Source organism: Sus scrofa, chromosome 8 (genome assembly GCF_054392235.1).
Source record: "Sus scrofa isolate SSC_HxYL_T2T_F1_AM1 chromosome 8, Sscrofa_HxYL_maternal_Yorkshire_Landrace_v2.0, whole genome shotgun sequence".
Taxonomy (NCBI): Eukaryota; Metazoa; Chordata; class Mammalia; order Artiodactyla; family Suidae; genus Sus; species Sus scrofa.
This window is the reverse complement of record NC_139390.1, coordinates 132,947,718-132,962,720: the sequence shown is the minus strand read 5'-3', so window position 1 is coordinate 132,962,720 and position 15,003 is coordinate 132,947,718. Positions and strand designations below refer to the sequence as shown.

General features: G+C 34.3%; 1 protein-coding gene and 1 long non-coding RNA gene across 8 annotated transcripts in view; both read left to right on the top strand.

Annotated features, from left to right (window-relative positions):
* Positions 1 to 15,003, top strand: part of GRID2 (glutamate ionotropic receptor delta type subunit 2) — a 1,344,144-nt gene that overhangs the window by 631,162 nt on the left and 697,979 nt on the right. The gene's annotated exons all lie outside the window — the stretch shown is intronic.
* LOC146401060 (uncharacterized) lies at positions 3,030 to 10,431 on the top strand. The gene is made up of 2 exons (XR_014813375.1): positions 3,030 to 5,313; positions 6,339 to 10,431. It is a non-coding gene; the product is annotated as an uncharacterized LOC146401060 (long non-coding RNA).

Genomic DNA, 15,003 nt, shown 5'->3' with positions numbered 1-15,003 from the left:
TTTCTGAAGCCCAGAAAAATTATGAAGCCATTATTTAAGGGAAAATTTCATGCATGTAAATATAATTAGAGCAGGAGAGTAATGAGCTAATGCAGTGATTTTATTTTGTGAAGAGATTAACTAAGATGAGTGGAATTTCTCAAAATTTTAGATTAACATGTGTTATTAATCTTCATAAATATCACATCCTGAGTTCCCATTAGGTGGAAAGGGAAGCATTTACAGATGATTAAAATGAGGAATAGAGCAAATTTTGAACTTTCCAAGGAAGCATTGACTCATAGTTTTAAACTAAGAAAGGGCAAGTAAAATAGAGACTTTGTTGTTCTTAAACCTTCAAGATATAATTCAAGATTTACTACATTTAATTTTTTTCTCAGATCGACAGGTACCCTTTTATCTGTGAGTTATATTATTTGAAAATACATTTTTACTAATATTCCAATGTAGTAGACTCTCTAATCCATGTTGATTTTGAATTTGAAGGCATATTGAACATTTCAAAATGTAGCTTCTTGGATAATATGAATGTTATTTTTTCCTTTTTATTGGCAATAATAGTAATAGTATATTTTAACACTACATCTAATTACTGTGTTATAGTTGTGGTCATATTAAGTAGTGCTTGTTTTTAAAAATTTCCCTTTATAGCTATAAATAAATACATATATAATGTACCAGTGGAATAGAGTATTCTTTCGTACTAAAAATGTTATCTTTTAAAAGATACAGTGTTTATATTTCAGGATGAGGAACTACTATTAATGCAAGGTCTATATTAGAAAAAAAAAATAATAGGAATACCAAACTATGAATAAGTATTTTATAAAAGAAACCACTATTCGTCAACATTTTCAAAGGTTTAATGGAAATTATCAGGTTATATGACAAAAAGTCAGTTATTGGAAAAATTGCTTTTAAAAAGTTAGCTGACTCCTTCTACCCACTCTTAAAAAAATCAACTCTAAGTAACTTACTGAAAGGATAAGTTAGAAAAGAAACATGTTTTATTCATGGACAAGGCTGTTCTTTCTCAGAGATGCAAATGAAACTGCATGTGAACTAAGAGCTGCTCTTAGAGAACTGCATATGCTATGGGGACACAACTAGAGGAATGTACCATTTATATGGTTGTTATATAGTTCCATCTGAAAATTTGCCCGCAGATCTTGCTTGTTTTAATCTAGAATTAATTCAAGAGCAGTAAGTTTTATAAAGAGATTAACCTAGATCCATGTGAGAAATTCCAGGAGTTCCAGTAGTCTATATTTCAATTAATAAGAAAAGCACAGTCTCATAGAGATAGAAGAAGTTCCTAAAACACCTGAGGAAAAATATACTCAATTCAACATACCTCACAAGTCCTGTCATACTGTAGCTTATGATTATGAATGTGGGGCTATTTTCAGCTACAGAGTAGCCCTGATAATTTCAACTGATAAATTTATGTTATATTTGGAAGGTGAAAATAGGAAGATTTAGAGGTCAGGGCCAAAATCAAAGGATGATTTTGTGCTAGTTTAAGGAATGTTTGCAAAAGAGAGAAGATAGAGCTAAACCAGTTGTGCAGGTTTGTCTTGGGCAAGATCACAGACTTGATATTTAAACACTAATGAAAGGATACTTTTCTGTGGACATTTACACTAACAGCAGATTTTTTTTTTTTTTAAGAAATGAAAGACATGATAATGAAACAAATTTTTGCAGAGCAACCTAAAAGCATTTTTACACATTGTTCTTAAGTAATTATTTCTTGCCTCTCATTATCCTAGAGCGTAAAATATAGATATTTAACTCTCAGTCTTTGTCTATACAAATTATTAATGTTTCTGGCAGAATGCAAATAAGCTGGTTTTGCTTGGGAACTATGTTTCTGTGTAGCAGTTCACTGCAACAGTACGTTTTGTTTGCTTTTTAATTTTCTTTTCTCTTTATGTAGATACAGTCACAGTCTTATTTTCTCTCATAAGGAATTATCCACAAAAGGAAAAAGTTTTTATAATATTTAGACTGAAAAACGAAATAGATACTGAATGTAATTTGAAAATAGAATCTCATTTCTCAGAAATGCCAAAAAAAATTAAGCTGTAAAAGTAGGCTAGTCCCCATGGATTGAGGCACAGCTGCTATAGCCACACTCTATATTAAAGAACAGTATCTTCCAGAGTTCAACAGCCCTTTCACCTCTTTCTATCCTGAAGGCCACTCTAGGCCTTATTGTTGTTATAAAATATGACATTGATATTAATTGATACAATCAAATCTTTAGGATTTGTGCCAAATGAAATAAAAAATGTTATCTGGCACTGAAATATTCTCACCCAAATATCTGCACCAGATATCACACACAGTGTCCACAGTATCTCTCTCTCCCTCTCTCTCTGTGTCTCTCTTCTCTTTCACACACACACACACACACACACACACACACACACACACACACACATTTTGCCCTTGAGGGGAGTTCTAGCCAACTATAAAGTTAAAGGGAGCACAGTCCACATAAGGCCACCCTCACTTTTGACACTACCTGCAAATTGAGGATGTAGTCAAAACCACCCTTGGTTTCAATAATTTGCTGTAAGGACTCACAGAAAGTGGTTATACTTAAAGTTATAGTTTATTTCAGGGACATGATACATATAAAGTCCTCTAGAGGAAGTAACACTTAGGGCAGAATCTAAGAAAGCACCAAACATAGAGCTTTTGTTATCCTCTCTCTGTGGAGTCTGGGCAGGCTTAATTTTTGTCATTGATGTGAAGTCTTCTCAGAGTATTGCTATTCAGAAAAGCTCAGTAGAGCCTTAATGGCCAGAGTTTTTATTGGGGCTTTATTAATTAGGCATGATTAATTGTCCCTAAGGTTAATCACAAGAGTTCTAGTTGCATGAACCAAATCTGTGGCCCTAAATCATTTTATTTCTGGCCTCAGCAATTCCCACCCTAAATACTATCTGATGTGTCAATCCCTTACCGTAAATCGTACTGTCAGTCTATGCAGCATGACCCACAGTCCCCAGGAAATCAAAGCATTCCAGTCAGGTATCATATTCCAGAGTCTAGTGATCACCTCCACTTACTAAGGACAAAGACAAGATCTCACTTTAGGAAAGGATAAATTTTTTTATTAAAAGGCTCCAAAGATCAATTTTAGTCCACAGGGTAAGTGCCTTGACATCTAGTTTTAAAAGATTCACAAAATCTTAGACTGCTTTAATTGAAGTATGTTCACTCTATTATGGTTGATGAGACACTATCTAGAGTTATAGTTGCCACCCAGTAGGAAGAGAGAAACATAGGAATTGGATAAGAGTTTAGACTTTTCATATCCTTTATTTATTCATTTATTTTACACTGACTCAGGAAACATGCTGGGGTAAAACTCCTCTGTGCCAAGCCCTCTGTTTGTTGTGATTGATCATCAGACACAGACAAACAGTCTATGATAAGATCAGCACTGTAGTGGCAATATGCACAAAGTACCTTTGCAAGACAAGTGATCAATTCTGCCTTGAGGGCTTGGCTTCACAGAGGAGAAAACTTCTGAGCTGCCTTTGCACAGTCTTGAAGAATGCCTGACAGTCTGCTGGGTTGATGCTGTGTGGGAAGGTATACGGGGACTATCCAGACAGGAGAATAGCACGGGAAAAGAAGAATGAGGAATACCACATTTTTAACATTTAACAACAAAGCAGATTTAGACATACAAAGAAAAAAAAAAAAAACCCTAAGGCAAAAAAGGTAGTTTTCAAGTAATAGACGACAGTAATTATAGAAAAGGCAATCAGGCTGTCCTGTGTTGTTTAGGAGTTGTTTGCACATAAACTCTGTGTGTCAACACTGTATTTTTCTAAAGCCAAGCTTTGAAGCTACAAATTTGAGGGATTACAAAATCAGGATAAACAAGCTAGCAATAGTTATAACTCAGTCCCTGGCATACAATATAGCAATATTTCACTCTGCCTCAAAAGGCTCTCACAGTTGTTACATTGCTCATTGAGCTCGACTTTTATATGGCATGGCTGTTGGGCTTTAGCTGTTTTTTTTTTCCTAACAACGCTCCCTCATATACTAACTAAACATTTCCTGGTAAATGTGTGTGACCTTTGTTTAGTGCAGGCTTAACATTATGTTACATTTCTTATTTCCTTCATGGGCAGACTCTATCCTACCAAGGCATATAATTCACTCAGTCCAATGTTTCAACAGAAAAGCTCACCAAAGCAGTGCATCCGCGTTATATTAAGCAAACTCAACTTCAAACCTAATGAAAAAATATATCCTTATTCTGGTTTCAGGATTGATCTACTAAATTTATTCAGTTAAGGTTATCTTCCCTAACCCTCACCCTAGCCCTAACCCTAACCCTAAATGCAGATACTGATACTGTGAAATAGGATAAAAAACTAAAAGTGGATACTGTAAAATTAAAAGCAAAATCAGGCTTTACACAATTGAACTTATGAGTTTGAAATAATAGATAATTTTTTAGTTTTGAATAAATGAATGTGTTATTATGGTGAAGGAATTGAAGAGCTTGACATTACCTCGATGGATTAAGGGTACTTTAAATTAGCAATCAGATTTTGTCAGTATACGGAAAGTGTATCATTTAGTAGGAGACTCAAGTTATCTAAAATCTGAGGAGAATATATAAATCAAAGTATATAACATGTTGTTTTAGATAACTTGTAAGGCACTAGTCAGTTATTTTGTCATGATTGTCCCTTAACTACATTTTTTGGAATGACAACCCCTCACCCTTTTAGCTAACATACTCCTTCATTGTACATGCAAATATTATTAATTAGATTAGTGTCAAATATCACTGGTGTAGGAGCCTTTCTATCTCTAGAAATTAGCACTGCAGATTTATGACTTAAACCATTGGTTTCTAGTTTAAGTTAAACAAGGGAAACTTTTATCTTTCATTCTTAGAAGGCACCTCTCAGATATCCGTCGCTATGTATGATCTACAAAAACCAATTCATGCTTTAAATGATAACAGAATGAATGGCATAAGACTACCTTGACATATGTTTATATAAAACCTTTTATTGTTTTCAAAACTCATGAAAAAAATCTTATTTTACATAATCAAAAATGAACTGAGTTGATATTTCTATTATCAAATATTCTAATATGTTAAGAATTGTGCTTAGCAAAGCCTTAGCTTCTGTATGGAATTGTGAATGGACAGTTTTCATCTAGAAAAACTCTACTTTCATATACTTTCATAATTTATTTTTTTGTCTTTTTAGGGCTGCACCTGCAGCATATGGAAGTTCCCAGGCAAGGGGTCTCATCAGAGCTGTAGCTGCTGGCCTACATCATAGCTACAGCAAGGCTCAGATCTGAGCCACATCTGCGAGCTACACCACAGCTCACAATGCCAGATCCTTAACCCACTGAGCAAGGCCAAGGATTGAACCTGCAACCCATGGATACTAGTCGGGTTCATTACCACTGAGTCATGACAGGAACTCCTACTTTCATAATTTAATACTTTAATTTGTGTGACATATTTCTGAGATTATTTTCATAGTTGAAATATGATTAAAGTTGGAAGAAAAACCTAGGTATTTATATGGACAGTTTACAAATGTAAAAAAAAATATCATTCATCATATCTGATAATTCTTAGAGATTTCAATTTATAACTTAAACATAGCTATTCTAGAAATTGCTCAAGAAATATATGACCAATAGATTATGAAAAATTTAATCAGATAGTAGGGACAAAAATGTATTCAAAAGAATGTAAAACTATCTGTTTAAGAGAACTTAAGAATATAAATAAGATATAAATAAAGTTAATTAAAAGGCAAATTATTTTAAAGGAGCAGGAGAAGAAATAATGCTTCTGAGCATCTGATTACAAAAGATAATAGTAACTATCCATCCTGGCAGATAATTCCTTTCTCTTGAATGGCCAGGATCTCAAAGTCTGTTAATGATCAGATTAGCTGGAATAATAGACTTAGGTATAATGACTATACCAGTTTTTTATATCAGTTTATTAAAGATGATTATAGAAATGGCAGGTGACTGGTAACATTCAAGATCCTTCAAAAAATGAAACTGCAGCTTCTGTAGCCCAGAGTTGAGTGATTTTTTAAAATTCAGTATTTACTTATTAAATTTCTACCATGTGTGTGGTAAAATTATACGGATTAAAAGAGACAATCTGGGAGTTCCCATCATGGCACAGCAGAAGCAAATCTCACTAGGAACCATGAGGTTGCAGGTTCAATCCCTGGGCTTGCTCAGTGGGTAAAGGATCTGGCGTTGCTGCAAGCTGTGGTGTAGGTCGCAGATGTGGCTGTGGTGTAGGCCAGCAGCTATAGCTCCGATTGAACCCCTAGCCTAGGAACCTCCATACGCCATGGGTGCAGCTCTAAAAAGCTAAATAAATAAATAAATAAATAAAAGATAAAACATAAAAGAGACAATCTGTGTGCTTAGTAAATTTCCAGTTTGTAGGAGAAAGAGACACACATAGATGGTGTGATACATCACACAAATCCATTACACAAAAACTAAAAAGGTAACAAAAACTTAGGAGCATCTAAGCCATCCTAAGAAGGTAGGGGCTTCATTGGCCATGGTTGAGGCCGCTCTGAAAAAAGAGAAATTTACTGCCAAAATAAGGAGTGGAAGAGTGTTTATTCCAGGAAGGGTAACACCATGTCCATAGAACATACAGGAGGCTCGTGTAAAAGAGCATGGTGTGTTTTCTTGAGAGGTGAATTGTAAAATGAGGAATGATAAGAAAAAGTTAGGATGTGTAATTGGAATCTGCTCATCGTAGGTGTGTGAATACTAAAAAGACTACTGTCACCACTCCTAAGTAACTCAATTTAGAAGAGAAGAAAACCTTACATGAAAACGTGATGGAAAATATGATAGCATGAGAAGAATATTCTTTTATGACTTCCAGAGTTATTTAAATAACTCCAGAAAACCAGTAGGTAATTTTCTGTCTTACACCTCAGTCCTCAGGACTTGCCTCCCCAAGCGGTCCTTTGTTTTGACATGGAAAAAGCTTTGTTGAGTTCAGATAAAGCACCTAAACTAAGCTCTTCAATCTCCTACTAAGCATTGCATAGCTTTCAAGCACAGAAACTTAGAAATAAATGTTGGTATATCTTTGGATGATACCAAGCAACTTGTATGTCATGTTCGAAAATAATGAGCTATGGATGAGATAGAGTCTGTTAAGAAATCATAATTTTTCTTATCAAAATATGTAACCTAAGGTCACTATTATTCTTAGGCTTTGGAAAAGACACCTTTAGAAGCTCTTTCAAACAGTAGAAAAGAAATCTTTTGAAAAGCACAGACAATAGACATTACAGGGAATTAGTGTTCAAGTCAATCTATGATGAATCTAAAATGATATTTGGTTTTGCATTCTCTATATTAATGATGAAAAATCAAAAAGAAGACAGGAGATTTTGTTGTTGTTGCCACTTAAGCATCCTGCTTACTTAACTCATCATTTATTTTGTTTATCTTACTCTCTGAGATAACCTGACCATTTTTAACAAGGTACATTAGTGATCATTTAAATGTATTCAAGCCAGAATCATGTATATGATAACCTTGCGGCCTGAAAGAGATTATGTCAACCTTGTGTCTGCTCCAGGTCATTTCAGATCATGGCAAGGTATCATTAGTGTCATGGCAAGTTAGAATAAGCAGCATGTATACTGAAAACTTGCATTGGTAGCTTCCTGGGCTCCAATTATATTATGTCTTTATTTTAGGACACTAAGAAAATAATTTTAATTAAAGAATGCTAATGGAGATTGAGAGAAAATAGCTAATAATTTAAGCAGATGCACTTTTCTGTTTTACAGTTATTGAAAGATTGTATTTACTCCTTTAGTTTCATGGGCTGAACTTTCCTCTAAGCCATAGAAGTGGTGCAATAGTGATATTTCTGTGTTGTGGCTGTGGCTCGTAAGGCAGTATATACAAGCTTGAGAAAATCTGAGAGACTGCAGATTTTGACTATGTCTAATTTTTCTGCATGCTTATAGGTAACTGACATAACTCTAAGGGCTCACATGCAACCCTACAGAAAGACACAAATCTAACCAAGTGACAGCAATGCTCCAGACTTTTGGTTGGTTAGCTTTGTCCATATGCCTGCTTTGCCTTTGTCTTCATCTTTTTCCCTCCTGGTGCCTCTGGCTTTAACATCCTTTTTCATCTGCTCCTACTGTGCCTGTCTTGGTTCCCCCAGGTCCATGGCTTGACTATGCCATTATATCACAGTGGTTCACAACTTCTATTTACTAACTCCGCTTTACACCTAGTATCTTCTGTTATGCACCATGCACTGTCCTGGGTCTTTCTTATTTCTCACACCAGCTTTATTTATCAAGAGATGATTCTACGAATGGTTTCTGCCTACCAATTTATTATCGGAAACATTACTCTCTTATACTATGGTTTTCCACTTTTGATAAATATATGTATTGATGAAAATTTTGTGAGAAGACCATGTCATGAACTCCATGTTGTGAGTAGTTATTTTTTAAGCTAGGAAGCTCTGAGTACTGCATAATGCCTCAATGTTTCAGAATTTAGTATGACATTGGTAAAATAAAACAATTGTTTGACTTGAACAGTCTTAGTTCCTCAGTGTCTTAGGAAAATATATTTTAATTGATTAAAAATGGCAGTCAAAGATATAAACCCATGTAGAATGCTTGGGAATCTTACAGGTGATAGAAAAGGCACTGGCATTTGTTGTATATTTGAATCTATATAATAAGCAATCACCGTCCTGAACTTTATATAAGTAAATCGCATTTTATTCCAGCTGTCAGATGCTCTTCTAATATTTGCAGTTTTATACATGTTCTTCTCTTTCGTTCCTTCACGGTATTACATCTTTTGCACATTTAATCCATGACCACTGATGGCCAGTAACAATCTCTGTCAGTCATTCTTTAGGCATCTAGCTTTTGTAATAAAAATGCCAGGATTCTCCACAGAACTTCTTTTGAAGTTCACATTTTTCTTTCACCTAAAGGGCAATGTAGAGTAAGAGAAATAGTGAAAGATTCTAAGATAAAAAATGAATGCTGAAGGAATTTCAACATTTGAGACTCTTATAACCATTTTAAGCCACCTTCCTTAATATATATATAAAGGATTTAGAAAGTTTACAGGAACTGATTGAAGTATATTCAAAACCTTACAAATTGTGTACAAGATCTCTTTCAGTTTCTGAAAGAATATTCTGTGGAGTTACCCTATATTAATATTTTGATTAGAGTGCTTTTCAGTGAGAACAATCCACTGATTTTCCTCACTCTTTCTATGAGGAAACACCCCCCTCATCTCCCAAGTCCATACTCTATTGGTAAGTGGTATTTCTGAACAGGATGCTTTAGAATGCACCATGCAAGCATTCCACACTAAGTTATGTCACTTAGCTTTATCTATTTGCCTTTAGTCTTATAATGGAATTTGTTAAATTTTTGTTGCCCAAATATAAAACAAGCAGCCATGAGTCCATTCTTATGAGTAAATGATTGAATAAATTAATAAGAAAGAAGAGACAAATTTCCCAAACAGAAGAACCCCAAATAATTTTGCATTTACTCCACCCTCAAGAAGAGGGAGTCTAACTTTCCGCTCCTGAAGTGTATTTGGTACATAGTGTCTTCCTTCCAAAGTCTCTGAAGTACAGAACAAAGTAACTTTACTATAGAGAAACCTGACAAACATCATCTCAATCAAGTGATCAAGGCCAATATCAGTATTCATGAATCAGGTTAGTAGTATATACACTTGATATGATGATATGATATGATGGAAATGACACTTTACCTCTGATCTTCCTTCTAGTAGCCAGCAATCCGTAAGTTTTGTCATAAAAAAACCAAGCAAACAAACAAAACACCAGACAAGTTCCAGTAAAGAGGCATCCTGCAAAATACCTAACCAGTAGTCCTCAAATCTGTCAAGGTTATCAAAAATAACTATAACCAAGATGTTTTATTGCCATCTGGGAAATTTGCCATAACCAAGAGAAGCTAAAAGAGACATGGCAACTAAATGCATTGTGGTATCCTGGTCGGAATCCATATAGAGAAAAAGGACAGTAAGCCAAAACTAAGGACATATAAATTAACTATAGACTTAAGTTAACAATAAAGGGTCAACATGTTCATTAATTATTTTAAAAAACATATCATGCTAACAGAAGATGTTAATAATAGGAGAAACTGAATGTGGAATATAGAGAAACTCAGTACTTTCTCCTTCAAATGTTTGCAAATATAAGTTGACTAGAAAAAAATAGTCTTTTAAAAAGAAGATATTTAGGTGCTTGTGCATCATATATTTGAACTGTAGTAGTTTTATACCTTTGCTGACAATAATTCACTAAATCTTCATCCCACTCAAAAACAATCCGAAGTATTGTACTTAACATAGAGTTACAATAATAAAAAAAAAATTCACTATTATTACAGGAAACAAGCAAATTCACCTTTTCCCAGATGACCAAATCCTTGTTTAAATCATCTAGATGACTGAAAAACCATATTTTCCAATGCTCTCTAATACCAGACAAACTTTATAGATGACCCAAATTTATTATTCTAACTTCCCTGGAACATTCAGATGTACCTTTAAAAAACAAAAATCATCTGTCTTAAGAAGATAGTATTTTGGACCAAAAGACTTTTTCAATTCAGGTCAGAAGTAAAGTTCCAGGTAGAAATGGAGTAAAAATTTTTAAATTGGAAATGAGAGTTTGCAAATATATACTGGTGATACTTAGGCTAATAGATTAATTAGTGTGGGTTTTCCAGTAAGGGGGGGGGGGCCTTGCTGAATAGGTTAAGTGACCCACTTAGGATAACAGTGCCCTTTGTCATTTTCAGTAATTAATTTGTGCACCACTCTCAGCTGGCTAGAAGCCCACGTCAAGATTCAGTATCTGGGAACTGTATGTAGTCACTTATGATGGAGCATGATAATGTGAGAAAAAAGAATGTATATGTGTATGTGTGACTGGGTCACCTTGCTGTATAGTAGAAAATTGACAACACTGTAAACCAGCTATAATAGAAAAAAAATCATTAAAAAATAAAAAAATTAGAAAACAAATGCTAATCTGAAAAGAAAAAAAAAAAAAGATTCAGTGTCTGAGTATCTGAGTGCCAGGCAGTCTCTATTCTGAAATATTGGCTCATACAGGAAGTGCATATCATTTCACAAACTAGAGAGAAGTTCTTATGCTTCCTTTGGTATCCAGCTCTTTTCTGCTTTCCAGCCTACTTAAGTTTCTAGAATTTTCTCTCTACTTTTAAGTGAGTGTCTCCGTCTGCCTAGAGGGTAAGTATCTCAGTTATATCTGGTCCTTTCTCTGTGGAACTTCCTGAACAAATTCCTATCTGCTGGCAAGCCATTGGCTTCTGGAAAACACTGTTATTTGACATAGGGCCTAAAAGTGAACATATGTGTATGTGTGTGGAAATCTGTAGAAAAATTTCTCGGTCACTTATAAATCTTTCCAGCTGAGAGGAACATAGGGGAGATGAGCTACTCTTTACAGCAAGACAGATAAGGGAAGAAAAAGCAAATCCCTTATTTTTCTTGAAGAAGATAGACTCTACACCCTTTGTTATGGAGAAAAACAGTTATGGGTCTGAGGTATGGGCAGCTTTGACATTCCCTGACATTTGGGAGCATAGTTTTATCTGTTTTATACAATGTTATACAATTAAGAAAGAAATAAGAAAGTTTTGATCCAGTATGATAAGAGAAAACTTAAACTTATTGACAGATAGGTTAAATATGGCCCTTGGGCTTACTAAAAGGCCTCGATTTTTTTTTTTTTTTTTTTTTTTTTTGGTGGCTGCTGTCTAAAGCAGAACACAATATCTAGGTGAAGATTTGTGTATTACCAGGAAAAGTTAAACAGAGCAGCATCTCTAATAATAGTAATTTATTACAACACTAAAATAGTGGGAACTAAAGGCTCCACAAAGTAACTGTGGAGTGAGACTTCTTAAGTTCCACATTAAATTAGTATAGTGTATACAATTATTCTGTTTAGAAGTGAGTTATATTTTTTTAACATAGGAAATTAAAAAATACAGGGAGTTTTAGAATGATACATGAGTAACTTGGTTTTGCCTCTAACAACATTCTAAGTTATATAACAAGTAAAAATATGAAACTTATAAAATTAAATATCAAATTATCTCTGATATATACATATAGTTGTCAAAAATAACATCACAATTTTTATATATTTTATTTTGATCCCATTTTCCTTGTTTTCTCATTAATTGCAATTTAAAATATTTTGTACTTCATTAGTATTAAATTAACAAATGAGGATCTGAAAATAGTCTCTAAAAACCTTACTTCATTAATATGACCTTTAGAACACAAAATTTGTCCCAAGACAAAAGCCTCCAGCAGAATAAAATAATTAAATATGTCTTTATCACTGTTACACAGAAAATATTTATCATTTTAGAATTATATTAACAGAACTGAGGGAAATGAAAAACATTGTGATTTTTAAGGTATAGTGAAAAATATTTTGAGAGTTCACTTGTGGTCTAGTGGTTAGAATTTGGTGCTCTCACTGCTGTGTCCCTGGTTTGGGAATTGAGAACCCAAATCAAGCTGCTGCATACTGTGTCCAAAAAAAAAGGAAAAGAAAAAAATTTCTTCCAATATTTCTTTGCTCACTAATATAAAGATATATGAGTCTCAGTTCGTTTCTGTTTTCTTAAATAATGGGACAATACACATCACCAAAGTTAGTCAAAATTATAGTGTTATCTGGTAAAGTTCCTTATTTCCAGTGAGTTCTTGTCTTTCTATTTATGCCCTAGTAATCACTGGTAATTATTGTACATTCCCTTTATATATTACAATTGATAGAGTAAACATTTAATATCAAAGAGCATCCCTCCTGAAAGTACATCTATCGCATGATTTCAATAAATTATACTTACTAAATGTTTTTGTTCTTTTATCTTAATCCAGTCCTAGAACAGAAAATGCATTTATTATTTTTTGAAAGCAAAAAGATCATTACTAGAAAACAAAAATTGTCTATATGGTCTTTGTAGCTAATAATGTACAACCTTGCAAATGGCAAAAGTTCAAGATGGCAGTGGCATCTTCATTTAATATTGTTGCAATAGCCAGTCATCCATTAAGTGAAAGTTTGCGAAATCCTGGTATCTCCTCTTATTCTTTTATTTTTAATTAAAGCTGCAGAGAATCGAATCATTGATTGAAATGTCTTTTATCCTCTTATTGCTTTTATAAAAAAATTACCTCAGTCTTTTATACTCCTCCTTAATCATGAATGCAAATAAAATTCAAAATGTAATCAGCAGCTGCTGAAAGAGAGCACTGAGCAAACTGGGTTGCCATGGGAACTGTGAAGTCAGTCCTTGACCAGACAAAGAATAATACCTGGTGTGTGTGTGTGTGTGTGTGTGTGTGTGTGTGTGTGTACGTGCAGATGCTTAACAACAGTTTACAAAGAACAGCTGAAAACATGTCAAGGCTTTTTCCCCCAACTAAATTGTTCATTTTTAGATATTTAGGTTAAAGGTGAATAAATTCAACTATTGCATTAAATTAGTAAGAAGTTGTTTCTCATTTGAGACTGGATAGTCATATCCTGGATGAAGCTACAGGTATGAAAATGGTACTATTAGACAAGAACTGAACATGGTAAATATTGAATGCCTTCATTTGCAAACAAATAAACAATTAACATAATTATTTGGCCTATTAGTGCTGTCATTATCCTTGCCTTCATTTCTCCACCAGGCGTTGCAGCATTTTAATATTTTTTTTCTCTTGGGAAAGAATTATCTCCTACTCTAAGCTGCTGGGGGGAAGTATTGCTAAGCCTTTTAAATGTTGACTATAAAGGTCATACCACTGAGGGATTTTCAGCTGTGAGTAAACACATTCAGAGAAAATAGTGTTCCACATCACTCTTAATGCAGCAAATGCAGTTTTAAACTGACTGCCACAAAGTTTGACTATCTTAATTTGACATGAGTAATGGCCATTGCTGATCGTAATATCATTAGACTCCACATATTAGAAGGACTTTATTAAAACTTATTAACAAGTCTGTGTAAAAAATAAAGACAGTTTAAATCTTTCTGGCTTTCGATTTGTTCTGCATTGCCTTACCTTTGGGGAGAAACATATTCCCAATTAATAAGAAATGAAAGCAGCCATCTTTGCTGGTGGAGAATTGAATTTAAATTGAGGACACTTGGACAGATCATACACCACCTGCCAAAGGTGTTGGGAACGTGTTTCATCTTTCCTCTCTGCCCACTTTGCTAAGAGGCAAAAATGCTACCGTTATTTTTTGTACATATCGCCTCCTGCCTGGAAGGTGCCTCTTTTTTTCAGGTACTCTCTTTGTCGATCCTCAAGATGGGTCCTTGTGATTCGCTCAGCTTTACAGCCGAGAGAACATAAGCATCGAAGGTGCAATGACTTGTATAAGATGGCTAAGCAAGTTATCGACAGGGGAGAGGTTAAAATTTATTTCTGAATGGGAGGACTTTCAAAGAAGGTTTTACTTTATTCCTGACTTGATCAATTTGGAGTTAATGCAAGGGCTGGCCCAAAGATGTCTAGTTGAAGTTAGTAGAATAGAGAAATATCATTGCCAACTGGTTGTAACCTAAAATGCAACCATGTGTTCTGCCTCGTCCAACAAAGAATATGGTCAGCAATTTATTTACCCCTTTTCCTGACCTTTCTTTTACTTATCTACCAGTGTTTCTTATCCTGTAATTTTGCTGTACTTTATTGTCCTATCAGTCACTTTCCCTGGTCTGTGTCTCAAGCAGTCATTGAAACTCATTTCCTTCTAATCAGTTCAGCTTGGCAGTGATGTTACAGATGGCAAATAATATTTTTTTACCTAGAAAATAAACCATTCATTTTAAACGGATTATGCTTATTTGT